The 27,797-nt window shown below is 36.4% G+C and overlaps 1 pseudogene; it reads right to left on the bottom strand.

Annotated features, from left to right (window-relative positions):
* Positions 1 to 27,797, bottom strand: part of LOC149196862 (potassium channel AKT1-like) — a 40,872-nt pseudogene that overhangs the window by 3,890 nt on the left and 9,185 nt on the right.

The following is a 27,797-nucleotide window of genomic DNA, read 5'->3' as shown; positions in this document are numbered from 1 at the left end:
AATCAAATCCCCTTGCGAATTTGGGTATAGAATTTGTGCCATCTACCCTTAAACATAAACCTATGTGTTACCAAATATAAAGATATACGCATGAACTAACCCCTCGGGGATTCTTTTTCCAAGGAATACTTTGCAGGGAAACCTACTAGATGCTTGTCCACTTTGGTGGATAGTTTCCCTATTGAGCCTTACTGAGGAGAAATTGAACAATACACATGTGGGCATGAAATTAGCCAAGTGCCCAACAACAACTCAAACAACTAGTTCAATTAATCCCTGGCATTCTATCACAAAATTCTAATCTCCTAGGGAAAAAACATTTTGGGTAGAAAAAATAAGCCATGAAACATCTCATTCACCATATTTTTCTTGCATATGAAATGGATCCAATGATCTAATACAACATCATCCACAATCATCCACTTAGCCTTCACTTCCCTTTCGTCATGAGTTTTCAACTACTATAGATCTATAACTAGAGTCACAATGTCCTTCAGATTATTCTCTTCTAATACGAATGTAACCCTCACCATTCACCATAATAAATTTGAGGCACCATCCAATCTGTCTTCACACTTGAGGCTAGCTGCACAAACTCCCTAATCTAAAAATTAGTTTGAATTCCTTTTGATAGACTAATTGCTATTCCTTTCTCCATCCAATCTGTCCTCACACCTAAGACTGTCTGCACAAACTCCCAAATCTAGAAAATAACTTGAATTCATCTGATTTCTATACCTTTCTCCCTACGTTGCAAATTCCTAAGAATCACAATCACATAAATAACTTTGATACCATGTTGAAATTGGATTGGGGAAATAGGTGGTTCAGTTTTGTTTTACTATGGGTATTTTTTATAACCTCTTGACTGCAAAATGGTTTTAAAATATGTTGCAATTATTTCAATCAGCTAAAGATAATTTTCACCATTATTCATGTATGTTGTAAATAATTTAATTGCATTTGTTCACAATACGTATGAGCAGATAAGTATCTCCATTCCCTTTGTTATAGTTTTCTATCATAGATTAGGAAAATAAAACTTTATGCTCAATTTTATTGAGATATTTGTGTGATCATATAAAATTCCTGTTAAGAGTACCATGACAACCGAGGCATCCATATGAGTCCACCTGTTCTCTACTCTATTCTCTAACATGAAATCTAGAATCTCCTCTCTATACATACTCGTTAAATACGTGTAGCGGAATTTTCCTATTTTTCCTAAGATCATGAATTGGAATGTAGTATAATTTTCTCATTTTTTCTAAGAACTTGAATTCCAATGTGGTACTCAAGGTGTAGGCATTAACAAACTCTTGATACAAAAGCTCATGCTACTCTACGAATCTAGTTAAGATTTTTAGTTGGAATCTCAAGCTGCATAACCATGCACATGGTTATATATAATCAATCAAGGATCTTGGATTTATAAATTAGTTTTAACTAGTTTAGATATACATACCTCTTTAGATCCTCCAAATGTAGAATTGTGGGGGTGTAGGATATTGCAAGCTTATGGATGGATGGGATTTGTCAAACCCCTTGGCCTAAGAAAATTAAATATTGTTTAACCTATTAAATTCTCCAATAGGTTTAGATCAGCGAGCCTTATCCCATAAAAATATTTGGATGTAGCCTAGGGCTCCTATAGAAATCACTGGACCTCAATGGTTCATTCAATAAATGCTAATGAAAATAAACATGTGCATAAAATGTACTTCGTAATAAAATTGAAACATTCTTTGACTCTATCATTTATTTTTTAATGCAAGATTTATTATGAGCATTATGAATTGTAACGTTGGGACTGCCCAAGAGTTTGGAATGTAGTAGGAGACAAGTTTATAGTAAAGAAACCAACTGAATTAGTTTTATGATTTCAAAATAATGTATGTGCTACTAATGCCTGGGGTCAAACAAACAAGTCATTTGGAATGAGACATGTCATTTCTGAACTTCAAATTTTCCAATGTGACTAAAACATAAAGTGAAAGAAATGGTTGTTCCAAATTTATTTGTAAATGAAATGAAAACCTTTTAATATTCATGCTTATTATGTAATGAATCTCCTAACAAGAAGATACTAAGAGCATGAATAATCACTTTCCTTTAAAATAAATTAGCTTTCCTGCTCAGTTTTACCCTTGTCTTTATCTTCTACTATTCTTGCAAAATGAAACAAAATTTCAATGTTATTCTAGCTCCACATAAACATTTACAACCCTTTGTTGCAGTTACCTATTTGAAGACATACATTCAGCAAAAGAAATAAGGTGAACCAACTAAAAATTATGAAATTTTAGACTTTGTAACATTCAAAAAGATACCTACCATAGCACGAGACACTAACACATAGAGACCTATGGGTGCTTCATTCATTAAAATGACATATTCCTTTGGGGGGAAGTACTATGTCTTCATCTTTGAAACCTTACAAGCATAGGGTGACTATTAGGTTATTTTTTCCTCAAAGTTGTTGTACTGAAGCCCACTAGCAAAGACAAAAAATAGGGTATCTTACCTAACTCGACAATACTTACCAACTGGAAAAGAAAATCATTCTGACACTCCTTGGAAATGTTGATCTGTTTATTATTAATAGCTTCTGCTAGCTTCCATTACAATATCTGAAGATATTGAACAATCCTAACTCATAAATTAATAAAAAAACAACAGGTAGAGTAGGAGACATACATGGCAAGGTATTTTTGTTCGACACAAAATTGGACAATCATAGAGCCAAGGAGAGAAATGGAAGGTATTTTTGTCCGACACAAAATTGGACAATCATAGACCCCAGGAGAGAAATGGTAAGTTTAAAAGTCATGATAAAAAACTGAAACGCCAGCTACATTGACCTAGAGTTTTGAAGTGTGGCACCACAGGAAGAATTTCTGTCGAGGAGAGTTTCATGAAAAAATTGCAAGTGTGCTTGATATTGCAAGTTGAATGCCAAAATTGTAGTACTTCAGTTATGATCTATGATAAGATTTGTGCCAAGAATCCATGATAGACAGAATATGAACCCACTCTAGCATGGGAATTAAACATGTGGTATTAACGGTTGTGAAGAGTACTATGATTGTATAAAATGTATGGAAGGTCGTGGAAAAATGGATAAAGAAGATTGAGTGGGAAGGTGCTACATGCAGGTTTATTAACCTGCTAATAGGAGAAGAGAGCATTCATGTGCTATGGATTCCTAGAGTAGCTTGGAGGTGAGATGTTGAGGATAAACTTGAATAAAAGGGACACCAAGGAAGCTGGAATTGAAGAACTCCCAAAGTAGTTAATCTAAGGTTTTGATACTAACTGACATTAGTACAGTCAAAAACAATGAAAAATACTTACAAATGTGAAAAAGACAATGCGAGTTATAAAAGAATATTGTTGCAACTATGCATCATGTATACTCTATATTGTATTAGATATTTATGAAAGAAAAAAATTGGTGGAGAGAAATCATCTTTAGCCAAGATTCTGAGGGTCATGAAATAAAAATTATAGAGTTAGGTGAGTGATCATTGTTGACGAAGTTGTACATGAGATATTCATAATGAGGCAGGCAGGATACAAAATATGAAAATCCATTTCTATACATATTTGGTTTAAGTACACTAGGAATTAGTGACCAAGTCTCATCAGTACCTCCATCTCTTTCCATTCAAGATTTCCTCCAACAATAAGTTAAACATAGTGGGGATTAGGTTAAAAAATAATGGCATATGTGTGTCATTGATGTTACTAAAAAGTATCAATAACAAAACCTAACAACTTCTAGTTCAAAGGGCAGGAATTATTTAGTCCCATTCACCTTAATTTAACGAACACTCGGAAGTGTGAATTGGATGTAACAAGCCTAGACATTTTCAGAGTAATGGGGAGGTGTTTTCTGTTGATCAACTTTTCCTATGAGCAAAGTTATATTTCTTTTTGTTCTTCTTCAAACTATGCTAACAAATACGTAAGTATCAACAAACCTTCTACATCTTTAGACAAGGAGAAACATGTGCATGTGAATGTGTGTGTGCGCGTGTGTAAGAGAGAGAGAAGCCATTGCAAACCAACCTAGTTATGTTATGTATTTGAAATCTTTTTTCACTGTACTTTTAAATGGGAGATATAAGTTCAAAGAAGATACTTGTTAGGTCCCTATACTACTAGTGTAACCCCTTATTGTTTTTAGTACAACCCCCTTATTATATTGTTGTGACCATGTAGTCCCCATATTGTTATTATTGTGCCCTATAGAAGCACACTATTGTTATTATTGTGCCCTTACATTATTATTGTTATGTTGACTCTGATTATATTATGACCCCTTAGACTCCTATATATAGAAAGGAGGTCTTGTCATTTGTATAATCAAAGAATGGTTCATTTGTGTAATGTAAAGGAGGTTGCCCCCTCGAAGAGGCTTATTTTTAAGGCATTTATCTATCTTTCCTATCTTTTTTGTGAGATGGTTTCATAACATTTGGTATTAGAGCTTTGGATTCTATGGTTTCGCTGCTCCAAACAGGTCATGGTGGAATTTTCACTATAACGTTTTTGCTGCAAATTTTCAGAAGAAAAAAATAAAACCCATTTGAGAAGAAATAGATCTGCACCTCGGGTCCAAATTTCATATCCTTTCTCTCTATAGTTTGAGAGATATTATCTGAGGAATTTAGGGTTTTTGAAAGATCTAGAATTTCATCTCAAACATGTCATCATGGATGTTTTGCTATAATTGTGTTTCTACTAAGGTTCATTCTCTGAAATTAAAACCCATTTGATCCGAGATCTTGGTGAAGCTCAAGTCAGAATTTTCGATCTTGTCTCGCTATAATTTTAGAGATATAATTTGAGACATTTAGGGTTTCTATAGGATCCCGAATTAAATCCCAAACAGGTGACCTGGGGAAAACATTCATAACTGTCTCTCTGAGCATCATATTGAAATTTCGTAAGAAGTTATAGAAAGAGGATGGACTATAGTTTTATGTGTATATTTTTCAGATCCGAAGGTCAAAACAATGACATGTGGAACTTCATACAAGTTCGATCTTCTGAAAAGGTATATAATTAGTCCATCTTGGGAGATTGTACATAACTCTTTCTTGGAGAATACAATTTTGACCAGAATGGTGGCATTGGAAAGAGGACATAGTGGGCTACTATAGATCGCAATTTCAAGATTGGAAGATCTGAAATTACAAAGTTACAGTCGTTTCCAGATTGAGATCCTAAAATAAAGAAAAGACGATATGAGGAGGTTTGATGGACATGATTCGGTAAATTGGATACTACAGATGGAGCAATATTTTGATATACATGAAGTGCAACTGTTACAAAAGGTACGTATTGCATCTCCATATTAAGAACCAGATCAATTTTTATGGTATATATGGCTTTGTTCTCATAAACCACTTGTTACATGCTCAATTTTCACGGAAGAAATGATAGCACATTATGAGGATACAAAAAGAAACACATTCTTCAGCAAATTGATAAATCTCAAACAAAAGTGTTCAATGGTAGAGCACATTGAGGACTTTCAAAAATTGAATATAATGGAAAATGAAATTCCAGAGAATCAGAGTATTGATGTCTCCATAGGGAATTTAAAGGATAACATTCAACATGAGGTTTGTCTTTGGGAACTTGGTTCATTGGAGAAGGCATTCATGTTGTAAAGAAAAGTGGAAAGCAAAATTATGGCAACAAGGAATTCTACCCATCACAACTATAAAGATGGAGGTGTTGTTTCTCCTAGCCTCCCACAACCTATAAGGTTGAAACCACAACAATTGGAAGAAAAAAAGCAAAAGGACTTTGTTACAATTGTGATAACAAATACATTAAAGGTCATAAGTGTGCTGAGAAGAAATTATTTTACATTGATTGTGAATAGGACGAAAAAAAGGATCAAGAAACATCAAAAGAAGAGGATATACACCAGGAACCAACCCCAAATAAAGAAGAAATGAATCCGACCATATCTTGTAAAGCATTGGCAAGAATTACCACTCCTCAAACTCTCAAGATGGAAGGACATATCAAGAAGAAAAAGGTTCAAGAAGTGAAGATCACATCCAGAAAGAAGAAATGAATCCGACCATATCCTGTAATGCATTGGCTGGAATTACCACTCCTCAAACTATCAAGATAGAAGGACATATCAAGAACAAAAATGTTCAAGAAGTGAAAGATCACATCGAGAATCAAGAAATGAATCCAACCATATCTTATATTGCATTGGATGAAATTACCACTCCTTAAACTCTGAAGATAGAGGGACATATCAAGAAGAAAAATATTCGAGCAGTGAAATATTAGATCAAGCATTAACAACAAGTTCTCCAACTTTTAAAGGATAATACCACTTTGGTCAAGAATCGAATGAAACAACAGGAAAATCAACATCACAGTGAAAGAAGTTTTGATGTAGGCGATTGGGTATTTTTATGACTACATCTTAAGCAAGCTATTTATGAGAAGGAAATGTCGGCAATACTACATGCACTTAAGAAATGGTGACCTTACCTAATGGGAAGACACTTCAAGGTAAAAATGGATCATGACAGTCTTAAATAATTTTTAGAACAAAGATTATCTTTATAAGAACAGAAAAAATGGGTCACAAATATGTTGGGTTATGACTTTGAAATAATCTTCAAAAAAGGGAAGAAAAATGTTGTTGTAGATGCATTCTCAAGAAAGGATGAGGATGTGGAAGCATTGCTTTTTGCTATTTGTATCATCCACAAGATTGGATAAACGAAGCAAGGGATGAATGGAAGAAGGATGAAGAAGTGTGGCCACACATTCAAAAGTTGTAGAAGATCCCAGTTAAAAAAATATTGCCAGAACTTGATGAGGAAGGAAAAATAAATAATCTAACAAAAATTATTGGGCAAGTGTCATGGTAATTTAAGTCATGTTACAATTGAGATGGTCGTGATTAAACGAAATTGGTGGCCAGCTAACTGGCCACCCTCATCCATTTCAAACAGAACCCCTCATCCAGTTCAAACAGTGCCTTGTCCAATTCAAACAGTGTTCAGTGGGTGCAATCGGCATGTGTGTTCAGTCAACTCGGGAAGAAAAACTCAAAACAGGTAGTGGTGGCAGCATATAACGGGAATAACAGAAGTGATTGCGGGTAAGCAGCATGAAGTATCATAATGGCACTGAAGTAGGGACCAATGGTCCAGATGAAGGTAATGTACCCTTCCTGCCACCTCACCTCGTCACCACAAAACACGCTCGTAAGCTCCCGTAAGCTTAAGTTCACTGCAGTCGACGTCCTCATCACCTTTGTTTTCATTTGCATCGTTGTGCTCTCGACTACAACAACCTACCTACCACCTCCAGAACCTCGAAGCAGTCGCTTTCTGTCAGTTTCAAAACCCTTCCACTTATCGGCCTTCTACAGGAGCATTATCGCACTCTACAGGAGCGAAAAACACAATCCTACAGGAGCCCTTCTATAGGAGGGCCAATGAGCAAAATTGCAGAGGAAAATTCAGGATTTTCTATACCAAATTCGAGCTCCAAAAGATAGGCTCAATAAAACCCACTCTGCATTTCATATATCTACAAAAGGTGGTGGATTTGAAGCGAAGTACTGAGTTGAAAAGAAAGGAAAAGTAAGAACAGAAGTTTGCCTGTGTTTTTTAGAAATATATATAGTTTCTCCATTTACTCTCTGAACTGAAATTCTGTCTCTTTCTCCTCCGCGGTATTCTGCTGTGTAAAGAAAGGATGCAACCATAGGAAATTAAGCCTGTAAAATAGTGAATTTGCATTGGGTGGTCTGCTTACTTTGTGAAAAGAAAAAAAACATTGTCTTGTATACTCTTTGTTTTTTTAAAAGATATTGTTTCCCTCAAACAGACCAAGAAGTAAATTAAGTTTGAGAATAGAGTTTGAAGGGAAGGAAAATTTCAAATTGCTTTTGTTAAAAAGGAAGAACACGAAAAATTCTCTCTCTGGTTCTAGAAAAAACCTTAGTTGTTCCTCTGTTTTCGGGTTTGAAAATTTGTTGCCTTCCTCCTCACCTGAAATGTTCCAGTAGTCTCTGAACATCATGACAGGGGGTTTTATGAGGAAGGAGCCTCTTAATTCAACTAAATTGCATGAACATCCAAAAGTGGTGGCCCTCTTTACCGGGGCAAATTGGATGCCTTTATTTGAGAAGCTTCATGGGTATGATGAGGAAGTCACTAAGGAATTTTTATTGTCTTTAAAACCCCACACAAAAACCCATGGTACAGTCAGTTTCATGGGTCTAACCATATAACTTACACCAGAGTTCATCAGTAGAATTACAAGTCTCCCACTTGGGCTCCCCTGGAGCAAAGAATAAAAACCACTAGGACAGGTTGCTAAAAAGACCTTTTTCCAGCCTGATGAACATCTTGTGGAGGATAAGAATGGGATCAGAAGGACAAGTATACCTTATCCATGGGGTGAGGTCAGCTATCAGATCATGAAGTATATCTCTTGTGACGGAAGATACAACATTGTTTATGGTTATCATTTCAGACTGTTACATGAACTAAAATATGGCATGAACCTGCCTGCATCTAGAAAACTCAGTCTTCCATATTTTCTCCTCCAATCCTTGATAGAGTGTAGCACCAAATTGAATGCAGGGGTTCCAAACCAGCTGGCTCACCATGGTCTCATTAAATTGCTGGTGGAGGATGCCCTCCACACTTACACAATCCCTATAGCTTGGGAGATTTTCAGGAACATGACTAAAGAATATGACATAAAAACTCTCACTGATGACCTTAGTCCATCTGGAAGTGAAGAGGAGGAAAAAAAGAGGAAGCTGAGAAGGAAATCCATGAAGAAGAACAGAACATTTAGCTGGGAGAAGAAAAGGAAGAAAAATAGAGAGGAGAGAAGAAACATGACACCACCATAGATGAACCTAAAGCAGAGAAGAAAACATCATCAAAAGCAGAAAAAGGGAAAACCATAGTAGAGAAAAAGAAGAGGACAAGAACTGAAAAGAAGAAACCCAAGACAACTCAGAAAAAGGCTGCCACAGGAAAGTCAGAAACTCAGCAAGTAGAGGAGAAAGCAACACAAGAGGCAACAGGATCAAAATCAGAGATAGCAGACATAGGAAAAATAGCAGATGGAAAGGAGGAAGCACAGCAAGAAGAAGTGTCTCCTGAGACACTAGCAAGAGAAGTAGCAGCTCTTCTTGTTGCACTTAGTACTCCAACCAAGCCCAAAGGAAAAAGAAAGAGACATCCATCTATGTACTTCAAGGCTCGAAAGAGCACCAGAATCAAGATGGGGAAGCCTCAGCCACCTTCGAAGGAGCCCATCATCATTGAGGATGTATCTACTGCAACAAGGGAGGAATCTCCCTCCAAAAGCCCAATGACTTACGAGAGAGGAATTCCTAAGACCTCCACTTGGAAAGAAAGGATCAAATTAATGGACTCTAAAACAGTCCTACAGGAGGCACATAACTCTCTACAGGAGACATTAGTAAAGCTCAAAGAAACTAAAAAACTTGAAAAGAAGGCAGAAGAACAGACCTATGAGGAAGACAAGACAAAAGAGATACCAGAGCCTGGACCTCAGCCTAACTTAGGCTCCTACTACAACCTTCTGGAAGGAGGGAAGATCATCCCACAAAAGTTTGCAGTGCCTTTTTTCTTCGAGATGGAAAGGGAAAGAGTCAGGACCCATATATGGATGTAGATTTCAAAATCAAAAGGGGTATAAGATATTGGGAACATGGAAAACAAGTTGAGAGAAATGGGTAAAGAATTGAGCATGGTCGGGCATACAGAAAGCATCAGAAGAGATCAATTGGAGGAGGAAAATTAAATGTTGAAAAAGCTGCTGCAAGAAAGGGAACCTCAAGGAGGAAATGAGCTATCAGTCTTAAAAAGAAAGCAATAGGAAGAGGAACCCCAGACAGACAGTGAGAAATTAATGAAACAACAGGAAAGAGAATCCTAGGAAAAAAATGAAGTGTTGATGTTGAAAAGGAAACTACAGGAAAAGGAAGCCTAGTTAGCCTGCATGGCCAGCTGGGTAATGGAAGCATTATAGTGCAGGAAACCAGCCAAATCATATGCACTATACCTCAAGGATCAGTGGCTCCAATTTCATATTAAGACACTAGACTAGAGGGGCACAATACCTTTTCAGGATTATGGCAAATTTATGCATTTATGTGATCACAGTTCAACTGAGGACAAGCAAAGCCATCAAAATTTTACTTGCAAAACATGGCACTTACTAACGTGAGCTTGTGGGATCCAAATGCTACATTGGGAGACTTGCAGTGATGGCTATGGCATCTTGGATGAGCCATGAAGAGAAAAGGGTAGTGGAAATCTAGAAAATGATGGCAAAAGAGCTGAGGGAGCCCCTGATGATTAGAACAGAACTAGCAGACCCCTTAGCTCTCATCTATGCCCACCAATATCTTGCAGCTAATCCTCAAGTTTTCCTAGAGTATGTTGATAAGCAGGCCCAGGTCATTCCTCACTTCAAGGAAATGGAGAGACTATTTGGAGATGGCTGCATTCATGCCTGGATGAGAAGGTGGAATACATTGCCACACATCCTATGGATTAGGGAGTATCATTCCCCAAACAGGATGAGGGAAGCCGTGAGGAGAGTGCCCTAGTATAAGCAATCAATGAAAAATTTGAAGGCCAATTGGATTTGCCTTAAATTCAATCCTCCACTGCTGCTAGGACTGCTGGAAGGAGTAAGAGAAGAACAAGAACAGAAATAATGGGAAGAAGTGGATAGGAGGGCAGGTTTCAATGATAAAGAGGAATATATCACATCAGAGGCATGGGATGTCAAGGAATTTGTTAGAGCCATCAAGGATGAAGAGTTATATTAGTTTCTCAGAGGATGAGCAACACAAACAAGCTTAAATCGAAATCTTCTTTCAAACTAGATTTCTTAGCAGAATCAAGAAAAGATAGTAACATGTCTAAATTAAGAACAAATAATAGCTTCGTCCACTCAAAACTACCCAGTCCTTTGAAGTCCAAGCTCAAACGTATTTGGTCCTTTGAAGTCCAACAAAACATGGAAGATATGACCACAAACCCTTCCTCCCTACAAGTTACTAAGAACACTGCCACAGGTGCAAAAACTCATTAGAATCGTAAGAAATAAGCACATTGTCTACCTCAAATCCAAAGGTATTTGATGGGAGCAAGCAAATACCCATCCTTGGGAGCAAGCTATCCAGTAGATGCAAATTTTGAACACAATGCACAACTTAGATCCAATAGTATTTGAAGCATATCCTTAACAAAATGTAGTTTAGGAAATGCGAACTTCGATATGAACTGGTTGCAAACTTGTCAAAAATATAATACATGGGGGCAAGATCCAAGAATCTTCTTTAATCATACAAATAAGCTACCATATTTACTGCACTTTATACTACTTGCAATTGCACGAATTCCTTAGTTGACATGGTTGTATGAACTGGTTGCAAACTTATCAAAAATATAATACAGGGGAAAAGGTCCAAGACTCTTCTTTAATCATACAAATAAGCTACCATATTTTTTGCACTTTATATTGTTTGCAATTACACGACTTCCCTAGTTGACATGGTTGCAAATTTTCTTTCCTGAGATTCATTAATCAATATCAGATGCATTCACAATCAAATCCCCTTACGAATTTGGGTATAGAAATTGTGCCATCTACCCTTAAACCTAAACCTATGTGTTACCAAATATAAAGATTATGCATGAACTAACCCCTCGAGGATTAATTTTCCAAGGAATAATTTGTAGGGAAACCTACTAGATGCTTGTCCACTTTGGTGGATAGTTTCCCTATCGAGCCTTACTGAGGAGAAATTGAACAATACACATGTGGGCATGAAATTAGCCAAGTGCCCAACAACAACTCGAACAAATAGTTCAATTAATCCCTGGAATTCTATCACAAAATTCTAATCTCCTATGGATAAAACATTTGGGGTAGAAAAAATAAGCCATGAAACATCTCATTCACCATATTTTTCTTGGATATGCAATGGATGCAATGATCCAATATAGCATCGTCCACAATCATCCACTTAGCCTTCACTTCCCTTTCGTCATGAGTTTTCAACTGATATAGATCTATAACTAGAGTCACAATGTCCTTGAGATTATTCTCTTCTAATACAAATGTAACCCTCACCATTCACCATAATATATTTGAGGAACCATCCAATCTGTCTTCACACCTGAGGCTAGTTACACAAACTCCCTAATCTAAAAATTAGTTTGAATTCCTTTTGATAGACTGATTGTTATTCCTTTCTCCATCCAATATGTCCTCACACCCGAAGCTGTCTTCACAAACTCCCAAATCTAAAAAATAACTTGAATTCCTTTGATTTCTATACCTTTCTCCCTATGTTGCAAATTCCTAAGAATCACAATCACATAAATAACTTTGATACCCTGTTGAAATTGGATTGGGGAAATAGGCGGTTTAGTTTTGTTTTACTATGGGTATTTTTTATAACCTCTTGACTGCAAGATGGTTTTAAAATATGTTGCAATTATTTCAATCAGCTAAAGAGAATGTTCACCATTATTCATGTATGTTGTAAGTAATTTAACTGCATTTGTTCACAATACGTATGAGTAGATAAGCATCTCCATTCCCTTTGTTATAGTTCTCTATCATAGATTAGGAAAATAAAACTTTATGCTCAATTATATTGAGATATTTGTGTGATGATATAAAATTCCTGTTAAGAGTACCAAGACAACTGATGCATCCGTATGAGTCCACCTATTCTCTTCTCTATTCTCTAACATGAAATCTAGAATCTCCTCTCTATACATACTCGTTAAATACGTGCAGGCATTAACAAACTCTTGATACAAAATCTCATGCTACTCTACGAGTCTAGTTAAGATTGTTGGCTAGAATTTCATGTTGGATAACCATGCACATGATTATATATAATCAATCAAGGATCTTGGATTTATAAATTAGCTTTAACTAGTTTAGATATTCATACCTCTGTAGATGCTCCAAATGTAGTATTGTGGGGGTGTAGGATATTGCAAGCTTATGGATGGACGGGATTTGTCAAACCCCTTGGCCTAAGAAAATTAAATATTGTTTAACCTATTGAATTCTCCAATAGGTTTAGATCAGCTAGCCTTATCCCATAAAAACATTTGGATGTAGCCTAGGGCTTCTGTAGAAATCATTGGACCTCGATGGTTCATTCAATAAATGCTAATAAAAATAAACATGTGCATAAAATGTACTTCGTAATAAAATTGAAACATTCTTTGAATATATCATTTATTTTTGAATGCAACATTGATTATGAGCATTATGAATTATAATGTTGGAACTGCCCAAGAGTTTGGAATGTAGCAGGAGACAAGTTTATAGTAAAGAAACCAACTGAATTAGTTTTATGATTTCAAAATAATCTATGTGCTACTAATGCCTGGGGTAAAACAAACAAGTCATTTGGAATGAGACATGTCATTTTTGTACTTCAAATTTTCCAATGTGACTAAAACATAAAGTGAAATAAATGGTTGTTCCAAATTTATTTGTAAATGAAATGAAAACCTTTTAATATTCATCCTTATTATGTAATGAATCTCCTAACAAGAAGATACTAAGAGCATGAATAATCACTTTCCTTTAAAATAAATTAGCTTTCTTGCTTTGTTTTACCCTTGTCCTTATCTGCTAGTATGTCTTGCAAAATGAAACAAAATTTCAATGTTATTCTAGCTCCACATCAACATTTACAACACTTTGTTGCAGTTATCTATTTGAAGACATACATTCGGCAAAATAAATAAAGTGAACCAACTAAAAATTCTGAAATTTTAGACTCTGTAACATTCAGAAAGATACCTACCATAGCACCAGACACTAACACATAAAGACCTGTGGGTGCTTCATTCATTAAAATGACATATTCCTTTGGGGGAAGTACTATGCCTTCATCTCTGAAACCTTACAAGCATAGGGTGACTATTAGGTTATTTTTTCCTCAAAGTTGTTGTACTGAAGCCCACTAGCAAAGACAAAAAATAGGGTATCTTACCATAACTGGACAGTACTTACCAACTGGAAAAGAAAATCATTCTGACACTCCTTGGAAAAGTTGATCTGTTTGTTGTTAATAGCTTATGCTAGCTTCCATTACAATATCTGAAGATATTGAACAGTCCTAACTCATAAATTAATCAAAAAACAACATGTAGAGTAGGAGACATACATGGCAAGGTATTTTTGTCCGGCACAAAATTGGACAATCATAGACCCCAGGAGAGAAATGGTAAGTTTAAAAGTCATGATACAAAACTGAAACACCAGCTACATTGACCTGGAGTTTTGAAGTGTGGCACCACAGGAAGAATTTGTGTCGAGGAGAGTTTCATGAAAAAATTGCAAGTGTGCTTGATATTGCAAGTTGAATGCCAAAATTGTAGTACTTCAGTTATGATCTATGATAAGATTTGTGCCAAGAATCCATGATAGACACAATATGAACCCACTCTAGCATGGCAATTAAACATGTGGTATTAACGGTTGTGAAGAGTACTATGATTGTAGAAAATGTATGGAAAGTCGTGGAAAAATGGATAAAGAAGATGGAGTGGGAAGGTGCTACATGCATGTCTATTAACCTGCTAATAGGAGAAGAGAGCATTCATGTGCTATGGATTCCTAGAGTAGCTTGGAGGTGAGATGTTGAGGATAATTTTGAATAAAAGGGACACCAAGGAAGCTGGAATTGAAGAACTCCCAAAGTAGTTAATCTAAGGTTTTGATACTAACTGACATTAGTACAGTCAACAACAATGCAAAATACTTACAAATGTGAAAAAGATAATGCGAGTTATAAAAGAATATTGTTGCAACTATGCATGATGTATACTCTATATTGTATTAGGTATTTATGAAAGAAAAAAATTGGTGGAGAGTGATCATCTTTAGCCAAGATTCTGAGGGTCACGAAATAAAAATTATAGAGTTAGGTGAGTGATCATTGTTGACCAAGTTGTACATGAGATATTCACAATGAGGCAGACAGGGTAAAAAATATAAAAATCCATTTCTATATATATTTGGTTTAAGTACACTACGAATTAGTGACCAAGTCTCATCAATACCTCCATCTCTTTCCATTCAAGATTGCCTCCAACAATAAGTTAAACATAGTGGGGATTAAGTTAAAAAATAATGGCATATGTGTGTCATGGATGTTACTAAAAATTATCAGTAACAAAACTTAACAAGTTCTGGTTCAAAGGGCAGGAATTATTTAGTCCCATTCACCTTACTTTAACGAACACTCGGAAGTGTGAATTGGATGTAACAATCCTAGACATTTTCAGCGTCATGGGGAGGCGTTTTCTGTTGATCAACGTTTCCTGTGAGCAAATTTATGTTTCTTTTTGTTCTTCTTCAAACTATGCTAAGAAAAACATAAGTATCAACAAACCTTCTACATCTCTAGACAAGGAGAAACATGTGCATGTGAATGTGTGTGTGCGCGTGTGTAAGCGAGAGAGAGAGAAGCCATTGCAAACCGACCTAGTTATCTTATGTATTTGAAATTTGTTTTCACTGTAATTTTAAATGGGAGATATAAGATCAAAGAAGATACTTGTTAGGTCCCTATACTACTAGTGTAACGCCTTATTGTTATTAGTACAACCCCCTTATTATATTTTTCTTCCCACGTAGTCCCCATATTTTTATTATTGTGCCCCATAGAAGCCCACAATTGTTATTATTGTGCCGTTACATTATTATTTTTATGTCGGATTTGATTATATTATGACCCCTTAGACTCCTATATATAGAAAGGAGGTATTGTAGTTTGTATCATCCAAGAATTGTTCATTTGTGTAATGTAAAGGAGGTTGATGCCTCAAAGAGGCTTATTTCTAAGGATTTTATCTATCTTTTCTATATTTTTGTGAGCTGATTTCATAACAATACTATTTGAAAAGTCATATCTACCATGACTTCTTGATCCATAACTCTATTACAGTATTATTGTTCATTTTGAAAGTTGGTGAGATACAAGGTTTAAAACCAAACTGCTAGTCATACGTGTTAGCTACCTAGGTTCTGGCATGGCTGGGATATATGACCCCTCCCTCATTTGCATCACAGAGGTCAAAGTAACTAAAGGAATTATTCGAGTCAAATATAGACACTTTCTAGCCTATTGACTGCTTGATGCATCTACATCAGACACAAGAAAACACATATACACAGATAAATGGCTCCAGCCAGTGTTACCAAAAATAAGAGACAATAATGAAAAGGGGGGTGGGGAGGGTGGAAATTAAACGATGATAGAAGGTTTCAAGGGACAAGATACTTGACCCCCCTCCATATGCGTGAATATATTACGTATTTGAAATTGATTGGCAATATTCTAATGTAGTATCGAGATGGTAACAGAAACAAGAACAAGAAACATGCCTATTGGTCAATTTTCTGGTATCATAGATTTCTATCATTACACTTCCCGAGTGCAGTTGTAGAGATGAAAAAAATCATTTCATTACATGAATTTTGTAATCATGAAAAGAACATAGCCCCATATGTAAACACCGTATTTTATTTGCAACTCCTCTACAATTTCACCGGTAACCCCAAATCCCTCTCTACACCCAAACTTTCCAGATTGTGTAAATTGGAAACAACACCCAAGTAGTCACCGTAGTACCTCAACATACCCACCCTCGCCCCACAACTGCTACTCACGAAACCTTCCATTGGGAAAAGCTTCCCATTTTATGCAATTGCGAGAATAGATTGATGTTATCGGAGTAGTCTGTGTGTATTTATCTTATTCCTTGTTTGAGGATTTTGTTAGAGGGCTCTATTTTAGAATTCACAAATTTTGTAGCATGTGCACTGAATACCTTAAAAAGGAACGAAAAGAACCAGAATCCAGCACAAGATTTCCGAAAAAGAAAATATCCAAATTCAAAGTTAGTTTTGTGATTTCAAAACAATGTATGTCCTACTAATGCCTGGGGTAAAACAAACAAGTTATTTGGAATGAGATATGCCATTTATGTACTTCAAATTTTCCAATGTGAATAAAACATAAAGTGAAACAAATGGTTTTTCCAAATTTATTTGTAGGTGAGGTGAAAACATTATAATATTCATGCTTTTTATGTAATGACTCTCCTAACAGGAAGATACTAAAATCATGAATAATCACATTCATTTGAAAAAAAATTAGTTTTCCTGCTCCGTATAACCTTGTCTTTATCTGCTAGTATGCCCTGCAAAATAAACAAAATTTCAATGTCAGTCTAGCTCCACATCAACATTTATAATGGTTTGTTGCAGTTCTCTATTTGAAGACACACATTCGACAAAAGAAATAAAGTGAACCATCTAAAAGCTCTGAAATTTTAAATTTTAGACTCTGTAATGTTCAGAAAGATACCTACCGTATCACCAGACACTAACACATAAAAATATGTGGGTTCTTCATTTATTAAAATGCCATCTTCCTTTGGGGGGAAGTACTTTGCCTTCATCTTTGAAACCTTCCAATCATAGGGTGACTACTAGGTTATTTTTTCCTACAAGTTGTTGTACTGAAGCCCACTAGGAAAGACAAAAAATAGTGTATCCTTACCATAATTAGACAATACTTATTGACTCGAAAATAAAATCATGTGAAACTCCTTGGAAAAGATACAATTATCAACAATAGGAAAAAACAAGATGTTTGCAATGCTTGTGTGGATGGCATTTGGCAAATCATTTAATGTTTCTTCTTGCTGCAATCACTCTGCCTTGAATTTCAAGCATATATGTGCCAACATTTGATCTTAGAATTGTAGTGCCAGCTAATTCCTAAAAGCAAATCTTGAAGTTGCCGGAATTTTGTCCCTCTACAATTAAAATGAAAGTGAAATCCTCATATGACGTAGAATTTTTTCATTGAAAAGAGAGATTATGTAGCTATAACTATTCTATACACAAATCTATAAAAAATATATTCCTTACAGATTTCATGGTTGGGCTTGTGCCATTTACAATTAAATTTGACTTGTTTCATATCAAGTATGCAGTCAAACCCAGATTAAATAACATGTAGAGGATATCAAATATCATTTCTCTCGTATTTTCAGCATGCAACTCTCCATATCCAACAGTAGTCAGAGTGGTAATGGAAAAAAAGACTGCAGTAATATAGTGAATCCGAAGGCTTTGTTTCATAAAATGTGGTAGCACCAATCCCTATCCTACTCTGATCATGATATCTAGCAGCAAGAAAATATGAAAGGCATCCAACACAGTGAATTGTAAAAAGTGTCGCCTGCATAGTTTAGAAAATATGGTTTCAAATTCATTATGGCAGTGAATACTATTTGCAATTAAAGATTTCCTTCCACTAAATTAAAGAAAAATGAAATCGTTGGTGTTAAATTACACAAACAAGATTAAAACAACATGTCTAGAAATATTTGAGTCAGATATTCTTCTCTAGTCTTGAGAATAGAGTAAGGAGGTTTCCATCAATGGTGAACAGAAAGCAGGTGATGTTAGAGTCATGGGAAGTTATGAATATGGTCCTATTGAGGTCATAGTGCTTGACTCTCATCTTCTCGTGGTGCCAGCCTGAGGAGGACAACATGAAGCTCTTGGGAGCATGAGAAAAAACACACAAACCCTTAGGGTTTGCCTTCGTCTCAATATCATGCACCAACTTCAAATCCACGAAAGTGTACACAAAAATTGTGTTCCCCAACATGACCACAATTCTATCTTGTCTTAGCTTCACGACCTGAACCGCAGACCTGAAGGATAATTCCTTATGACAACGACCTGATGATCATCCTAGATTATGACCTTATTGGGTGGTACTGGGGATTCAAAACCCTGCCCACAAGGGCCAAAATATTACTTCAAATTAACATCTCCACAACAAAAATACTGCCATTGTTGAAGTCCCTTCTAAAGGTTTCTCTGAATGGATCGTAGTTGTAAACCTAGAAACCCTGCTCTATACCACAGGAAAAACAACTGAAGTCCAACCTGGAGACCCTACTATATGCCATAGGAAAAACAGGGGAAGTCCAACCTGGAAACCCTACTTTGTGCCACAGGAAAAACAACCGAAGTCCTGGTTGGATGATACATAGAGAAATAGGATTATTCACTGGTAGTATCTGGAGAAGACAACAAATTTGGATTTGTATTGAGAGAGCACAGGGGCAGTCCTATCTCTCGGCTGTGAAAAAGTCGTATTATCATGTTCCATACAAAAGAAAAAGAAAACAACCCAACCAAAACAAAACGTTAAAATATAAACATCTTTCATCTTACAGAAAGGTCATAATTCAATCTTTATTTTCTAAAATTAATATCATTGTATAGTTATGTTGTTTGTTCAAGTTAATCTCAAACATCAAATGTGATAATAAGAAAATATCTGCATAAAATGTAATAATAATCAAATATGAACATTGGACATACATTATGCAAGAGTCCTCCCCAAATATTTTATCTTTTGCTCTTTCTTTCAATTTCACGTGCATGAGGGATTGCAATTTCTTGTAGCTTTTGGCCATTAAAAGAATACGACTATATGGAAGGTCAAATGACGAATCTATATTGGCTTAGTATGTTATTGCTTGTGTTTTTTTTTGTTTGGAAAGAATTTTTTTAGCATTAGTGATATTTAATAAAATTATTATTTGGTATGATAAAACTAATATAAAAATAGATTATAATAATACATTATAATAATGAAAAGGTAAAATTTTCTAATTATTTGAGCATTTTTATTTCATGTATGCAACTTATATAGTTGTGTGTTTGATCCTGTAAATGGTGCAAAAGGAGTATGTTAGATTTTTGAAATTAGATGAATCTAGTGACAATTGATGTTTATTGATTTGATTTTGTAAGTGGTGGTGAGATGTTGCAAAATAGCTATGTGATATTCTCTTATATTAGATGTATCTAGTGATCCCCCAAAAAGAAGATTCAATTTTCATGAGTTTCCAAAGGAGTTTTCAAAACTGCCACTAAATATCTAAAAAACTTTTAGCGACAGTTTTGACAAGACCTTCTAAAGACTAAACCTCCCCTAAAGGTCTTTTTTGTAGTAGTTTTTTCATTATATGTCCACTACAAATAAGTTAACCAATATAAAATTTACATCAAATTAACATTCACAAGATTACTAGAGGCGAAAATAAGGGAACTTCAAATTTAGAAGGGCACAAGTTTTAGAGATATATCATGACAAATATCAACGATCAATATAGTCTATAAATTAGGGTTTTGAAAGGTACATAACTTAGCATTTCCATAACATTGATTAATATGTAAAATATAGTTGTCCCCTATGTCTCCTATATAATATGGAAAATAAGGAAAAACCCCTACGTAATGAAGCAATCATAACATAAGTGGAAAACGCAGTTGAGCAAGATACCCTATAGGATATGGAACTTGATGATCTTGATTTCTCACCCATGGAAGAGGCTTGGAACATAAGGAGGGAGATGTAATGGAATGCCCATAATTTGGTTTTGTTGTAGTAGTTCGATCAGAAAGTCTCAAGAGAAAAAGATATTTGGGTATTATTACCACATAGGGTTAGAATATTGAGATTGTAGTAGAGTTGAACTGGGTCTTTAAAAGCAGCAAAAGAGGAGTAGTTCGAGAAAGGAGCTCTTAAAAGGTTGGTTAACACGATTTTGACATGGATAAATAATTTTGTGGTAGAAGACGATTATGTGTCTTTTAGTTCTCCAACCATGGAAGTGTAAAGACCAATGCTCAAAGGCAACCTAGAATGGATTGAATGATATTGAATAACTAAGGGAATAAGGTGCCATGGAGGAAGCACATGCATTAAATAGGGTAAAATAGGATTTTAATCAAAATGAAATAATTAAGAAGTGGTGGATGAATAGAATGAAGGGGATTCATCACAATAATATGGTAATGAAAATGAGTATTAGTGAGGATTGAAATATGAAAAGTATTTTCAAGAGTTTGATCATGAGATTCCACATCTCCTTCTCTTAGCTCTATAATTTCTATGAAGAGCCTTGAAGAAATCAGGTTGAAGGAAATTCCTTCCCCTGCTTTGTCAGGGAAGAGCTAAGAGACTACTCGTAGCAGGTAGCTGAATCTGACAATCAGTGAGGGTACATGTAAGATACAAAGCAAGGATTAATGCAAAGGAGTGTACTTACTATATAGATATCAAAAAAAAAATTGGATCCGACTTAGGATGCCTTGCATCGTGCCTGGTTAGTCATAAGATCATGTTGGTCACAACCTCGTAGCTTAAATAAACAAGTGGTAATGATCTTCATCTTCTAAGTTATGTAATTAATAAGTGAAAGGGAGCAATACACGTAGAGGAAACACATGGAATGACTTTTAGTTCTTGCAACCATGCATGCCATTGAAGATGGATCGATATGACAATGAAAAGAAAAATTTTAAGCAACGGTAAGAGGTGTATTTCAAAAGATGTGCTTTGTTTTCCATACCTAGCCTCCAAAGGGTTATGCATCAGATGGAGTCTTCATGTGGTCCCAATATTATATCATACTTTGGGTTCCTTCACCTAATTATTTTCTCCTTAGCTTCTTGAGAGTCATCTTGTTGGAAATAATACTGAGAGGGGAGGGTGAATTAGTATTATCAAATTCTTTTCAATATACCCTCTAGATTTATAATTTAATTTATTCTTCAGATGTTGACCATTAATTTGAATAATAGTGAAGAGGAACAAGAAAAACATACAGTCACACCAAAGAACACTAGATATAAGGTGGAAACCCAGTGTGGGTGAAAACCACCTGCTGCAATGTGTCTCTATATTCTTTCAATTAGAAACTTCTTTTTACAATGCTTTTGTACTGGTGCAGTCCTTTACCAGTATGCAAGCTGCAACTTGTAGAGAGCTACAACCGTCTCTCATTTTCCAAACTCTCCTGGAAGGGAGCTACAACCCCCTTAGCTCTTGTACTAGCTGAGCTACTAGTACGTAGGTGCTCAGCTATTGAAGGCTTCAACCTTCTCTTTTCTTCTAGGTACCACATTTCATTAATTTTCAAACTGGATCCAAGTATCTCAATCAAACATCAATTAGATCTGCAATAAACCAACTTCCTTGTGCAAAGATTGAATTAATAACTTCTCAGAACATAGTACCAATAATCGGACACCAATTCAGAACCCTGAACACAACAGTGATAGACAAAAGTAGCTGAAACATATATCTAGAGAAAAGTCCGCAACTTCACCAATCGTAACCTACGGATATCCACACTTTCTCTGTCAGTGGCCTGCGTAGCTTCGCTCTTGTGCTGTCTATGGCATGTGCTGCTTCGCACTTGTACTTTATCTGCCCGGCGGACATCCGCACCTGAGGCATCTCCTGATTTGCGTACCTCCGCACCTGCGCTGTCTGTGATTTGTACACCTCTGCACCTACACTGTTGGTTGCTCCGTGCACCTCTGCACCTGCACTCTCGGCTGCTCTGTGCACCTACGCACCTCCACTGTCGGCTTCTCCACGCACCTCCACAGCTGGGGCGTCTTATAATCTGTGTACCTTCGCACCTGAACTGTTTCTGGCCTACAGACCGCCAGATAAAGGCAGTTTATCAGTCCTCAGATATACCCTCGACTGTCAGATTCACAGATCTGATCATGCACCAAAGAGGTCATGACCCCTCAATTGATCTGTCTTCTCATGCTCAGGTTCAACTATAACTCACCAACCGATTACAACTATTTCAGATCTTGTTCATCTTAAGATATTCAACACATCAGTGCCTAGCCAATTGATCTCCTTTCCTTTTTATAAGCAAGCCCTTACTCAAACCACGGATCAAAACAATAGAAAGCCAATACAAGGGACCCAAAACCGGGGTTCAATATTTTAGATGCAATACCACAGACCAAAACCATAGGATCAAAAACATCAGACTAAATACCATGGATTAATCATAAAATTTCCCACGTGGGCTCACTTCTCTGCATGAAAGTGAGTGAATTTGGCATCCACACCTTTTGTTTGAAGAACCTGTGAGTATGTTCGCACTTCTTGTTCGGAGCACCTATGGGTCTGCAGCTTTTGTTAGGCGCGCCTGCGGGTATCTCATTTTCTATCATTTTGAGAGCCTAAACAGTGATTTTCCACTTGAGTGAGTTGCCATCAAGGACAACACATATGCCATAGCACCACATCTGTGTCATAATGCCAACAATCTCCCCCTTTTGACTTGATGGCAACCCCAAGATCCTCAAAGTCATTCTCTCCCTTTGTCATCAAGGGCAAAGGGTTATGCTCCCCCTGAGAACATGCTGAAAACTCCTCTCTATTGTGCTGATCGTTCTCCCCTTGATTGTAGGCCAGATCTGCAAAAGAAATTTTCTTTAAGAAGAACCATAATCCACACCACACCATAAATGACCTTCCTATCACCAAAAGACTCTATACATACATTCATCACCCAACCAAGTGGGGATCATCCACCGAACCAAGTGGGGTTACATCAGAAATTTACATATGACAACCAAGTATATTATATCATTCATCCTAGGCATAGAGGGGAAACCAAAATAGGCCATTACATGACCTTGACAAAGAAATATAAGACATAGAGACAAAACATTAGCAGCATTATTCAGATCAGCATCCATGTTCTCCTTCTGTACTTTCTCTTCCAAGATCTTCTACAATAATGCTAACAATGCATTATTAGAAGAATATATGCTCCCCTTGAACCTGTGCTAGTTGGTATTTGACCAATCCATAAACCAGCAAATGTACACGTATGCCCCATATGAAACTCGCATACAACCAACAATCTCTGAAATAGACAAGATTCAACAGCAAGATGATGCATCAACTACCCCTAGCTTTTGTCTGAGGTATTCAAAGGTCTCCCTAGGCAGTGGTTTGGTGAGTATATCAACAACTTGTACCTTGGAGGGAACATACTCCAACATGACCTTTTGTTCAAGCACTTGTTCCCGAAGAAAATGATATTTCATAGGTATATGCTTGGCCTTCGAATGCATGACTGGGTTCTTTGAAATGTTGATAGCACTTGTATTATCACATAGGATGGAGATAGGTGGAGTACAAGTGATTTGAAAATCCTACAAATTTTGCATCATCCAAAGAAGTTGTGTGCAACAAGATGCAGCAGCCACATACTCTGCTTCAACTATAGATAATGCTATTGAACTCGGTTTCTTGCTGAACCAAGATACTAATATGGAACCAATGAAGAATGCACCACCACTAGTGATTTTTCTGTCATCCAAAATTCTGGCCCAATCTGCATCTGTATAAGCATGAAGTGTGAGATTTGTATCTCTAGGATACCATAAGCCATAGTTTTGAGTTCCTTGAAGATACTTGAAGATTCTGTTAACTGCCTGAAGATGAGTTTCCTTTGGATTTGCCTAAAATCTTCCAACTATTCCCACTGCATGCATGATGTCTAGTCCGGTACCTGTCAAATAAAGCAGACTTCCAATCATGGATCTATAGGTTGGTTGATGCACTGCTACTGATTCATTATTTTCATCGAGGCTGCATCCTGTAACCATAGGGGTACATACTGGTTTCAAATCTTCCATGCCATATTTCGTCAAGATCTGCTTGAGGTACTTGGTTTGAGATAAAAAGATACCGCCTTCATTTTGTTGGATTTGTAGACCAAGAAAATATGTAAGCTCTCCTAGCAATGACATTTCGAATTATTTCTACATTACCAAGGCAAAGTTTTGACTCATAGCTTCTTCATTGCTGCCAAAGATAATATCATCTACACACACAAAAAGTATTAGCAATTTGTCATTTTCAATTTTTATATAAAAATTTCTATCTGTTGATCCTCTTGAAAAACCTTGTCGATGAAGGTATTTCTCCGAACAATAGTACCAAGCCATTAGAGCCTGTTTAATACCATAGAGAGCATTTTTTAGTCTGCATACAAGATTTGGATCATTCCCAAGGATGAAACCATCTGGTTGCTCAATGTACACTTCTTCTTCTAAGTCTCCATTTAGAAAGGCTAATTTCACATCCATTCGAAATACTTTGAACTTCTGAAAGCTAGAGAGAGCAAGGAACATTCTGATGGCCTCAAGTCTAGCAACGGGAGCAAAATTTTCTTCAAAGTCTATTCCTTCTTGTTGAGCATACCCTTTACAAACAAGTCTGGCCTTGTTTCTAATTACTTCCCCATTTTCATTCAACTTGTTTTTGAAGATCCATTTTGTCCCTATGACATTCTTATCTTTTGGTCTAGGAACCAACTCCCAAGTGTTATTCTTTTCGATCTGCTCAAGTTATTAATCCATTGCCTTGACCCAGCAGTCATCTTTTCACGACTCTTTTACATTTTGTGATTCAGCGTAGGAGAGTAATGCCAAATAGCTTGAAGCTTCTGAAGTTGTTCTTCTTGTTTGTATACCTGCCTCCTTTTGCCCCAAAATTTGAGATTCTGGAAGATTCTTTTGAACATACCTGGATGGAGTCTTTTCTTCTACCCTTATCTGTTCCTCTGGTGCTTCATGGGTTTCTTTTTCATCATGAATATGATTTGATGTTGATGGATAGTCCTCATCATCTTTGAAGTCTTAAGATCTTACCTGTTTGGGAGTGATTTCTTCTTCATCAACCACTACATCAATGTTGTCGACAATTCTTCCAAGCCTTTTATTGTAACATTTATATGCTTTGATGTGAGGAGAATAACCAAGGAGAATTCCTTCATCTGCTCTAGGTTCAAAGTTGCCAATATTTTCATCATTATTTTTAATATAGCATTTTCTTCCAAAAATTTTGAAATGTTTTACTGAAGGAGTCTCACCATACCAGAGCTCATGAGGAGTTTGAGTGTTGTTCACCCAGATATTTGTCTTTTTGAGAATAACAACTGCAACAAATGCGGGTTCAGCCCAGAAGGTTGCGGGAGTAACAGACTCATCAAGCATAGCATGAGCCATTTGTTGAATCGTTCTGTTCATCCTTTCCACTACTCCATTTTTCTTAGGAGTCCTAGCTGTAGAGAATTCCCTTCTTATTCCATGTTCTTCACAAAAATCGAAAAATTCATTCGAGGTAAACTCCCCACCTCTATCAGACCTGAGGCATTTGATTTTGTGATCTGATTCGTTCTCCACCAAGGCTTTGAATGATTTGAACTTTTCAAAGGCTTTGTCTTTGTGCTTCATAAGTCCTATCCAACACATCCTGGAAAAGTCGTCAATGAATAATATAAAATATTCTTCTCCTCGAGGTGACCTTTTCCTAGATGGACCACATACATCAGTATGGACAAGTTCAAGTGGCCTACTAGCTGATCCTTCCTTCTCAGGGAAGTTAGTTCTGGTTTGCTTACCAAACTGACACGATTTGCATATTGTATTGTCTGGAATTCTGATGTCTAGAAGACCACGAACTGCCTGGTATTTGCATGCTTTCGTTATCCGTGAGAAGCTAAGATGCCCCAATCTTCTATGCCATAATCAGTGTTCATCGTTCTTGCTTAGATAGCATTGATGTTGTCCTTCTTTGAATATGTATAAATAATTTGGAGTCCTTATGCCTTTGATCACTGTTTTTCCTGTATCAAGATCACAAACACTACATCCATTTGATCGAAGTATTACCTCCGTTCCTTGATCACACATCTGACTGACACTCAATAGATTATGCTTTAAGCCATCAACATACATAACATTTCCAGCTTTGACCTTTTCTTTCAACTGAACAAAACCTTTACCTTTTATGAGCGCAGGGGTGTCATTTCCAAATGAGACCTTCTTCTCCTTCTCTAAGGCAGTATATGACTGAAGTTTTCCTTTATCACCCATCATATGTTTCGAACATCCACTGTCGATGTACCATTGATTTTCTTGTCCTTCCGCATATAAGGCTATACCACATCTTTCTGGTTGTTGTTCTTTCATTCTCCATGTTTTGGGGTTTGAGACTTGTTCCTTTGTTTACCGAAACCTGCTCCTGCATTCAGAACCTTCATGACCAAAGTTGTTACAAATAGAACATTCAATTTCATTCTCAAGGGCAAAAAATTTAATGTAGGTTCTTTTCATGATCCCAGTCATACTTCTTTGTTTTTGAGCTTCTCTAATCATGGTTGCCTTACAGGCAACACATTGAGCTGCTTTGTGACCAAATTTATGACAAGAGAAACATTGGCCATTGAAAAAACTCCTGCGATTATCAAATCTACCAACCGAATGATTGTAGTTTCTATCGACATCCATTCTTGAGGAAAATTGAGAATGTTTTACCTGTGGCTGCTTGTAGCTTCTTTTCGTCCTTAAAGTAGATTGCCCCCGATTTACCTGGTAGTCTTTGTTCATTCTTGAGGTAAATTGTCCCTGATTTACCTGGTGATCTCCATAGTGCCTTTGCTGTCGATTGTCAATTTGTTCACTCCTCCTTGCTTCATCAAGATAACTTTTGGAGGTTGATGGTTTCTGTGCTTGGGATGCTTCTTCATTATATCCCAGAGCTCTCTTGAGTAGAGAATAACGCTGCACATTGATAATCTCATCTAGAGTTTCAAATCCTTTAAGAAATCTAAGATTAAGTGGTTTTGTTTTCTCAATCTCTTTTTTAAGACCCACAATTTCACATTCCAACTTTTCATGATGTTTTTCCCTTTCAGCCAGTTGGAATTGCAGAGTATCAATAATTATATTTTTCTCTTCTAAACAAATTTTGAGCTTAGAAATTT

Source organism: Pinus tabuliformis, chromosome 2_2, assembly GCF_031772625.1.
Source record: "Pinus tabuliformis cultivar Carrire ecotype Pingquan chromosome 2_2, CPIR1, whole genome shotgun sequence".
Classification (NCBI taxonomy): Eukaryota; Viridiplantae; Streptophyta; class Pinopsida; order Pinales; family Pinaceae; genus Pinus; species Pinus tabuliformis.
Note: the sequence above shows the minus strand (reverse complement) of the source record. Positions and strands in the feature narration are given on the sequence as shown.